Below are 894 nucleotides of genomic sequence, written 5' to 3' on the forward strand. Positions count from 1 at the left end.
ATGTTGATTTATTAATCATGATTTCTTATCAGTGAACTTGTGTGTTTTTCTGGGTGAGTCAGAAAGAACTGTGGCGCTAAATGAGTCTTATGATATTGCAGTCGAACACAGACCACCAAAGGCCAAGATCAGGATTTGCATTAAATAATAAATTACAATTTGGTTTGTTTTTAACCAAACCCTATCAGGTACCCCTGAACACTTTTACTTTTTTATTTTTAAGCTTGATGCTGGTTGCTACTCACTGCCATTATATGGATGAGTGCAGCAATTATTTTTTTTAATTCTCCTTTTTTGGTCTGAAAAATAAAGAAGGGCATATGGCGCACACCAAGGTGAGTAAATAATGACTGAATTGGGTGAATTTGATATTGCTATGAATCCTCATGTGCTTCACATAGGCCACTGTAGTACAACATTGATGTCCACAGAACTGACATGCAAACATGCTGACAAGTCCTTGGGCATTAAAAAAATCTCAGCAAATAAGAATCTCCACCAAAATAAAATATCCATAAAATTACGTGCTGGGCAAAGTAACATTGCAGCAGCAATAACGAAACTTTGAATATTAATTATTCTATCACTTAACGTAAATCAAACAACTTGGATCGATGTAAAAATAAAGCCACCATTAAAGTAACAATACAAACACTAGGCTAGTACAAAAAATAAATCACCCTCAGAAAAGAGATATGTACAGATTACAACAAGTTTACCCACATTTGAAAGCACAACGACCCCGAAATTAAGGTTTTGTCTAACGTTGGGAGGTTTCGCGAATTATGAAAAGCAAGCTGCATGGTTTTAGCCAACAACACCAGTCATTTTAGCGCGTTACAGAGACATCGATGTCATTTAAATTCAACAGTTTGAAGGCTTTGCAGTAACTTT

The sequence above is a fragment of the Xyrauchen texanus genome, chromosome 36, assembly GCF_025860055.1.
Source record: "Xyrauchen texanus isolate HMW12.3.18 chromosome 36, RBS_HiC_50CHRs, whole genome shotgun sequence".
Classification (NCBI taxonomy): Eukaryota; Metazoa; Chordata; class Actinopteri; order Cypriniformes; family Catostomidae; genus Xyrauchen; species Xyrauchen texanus.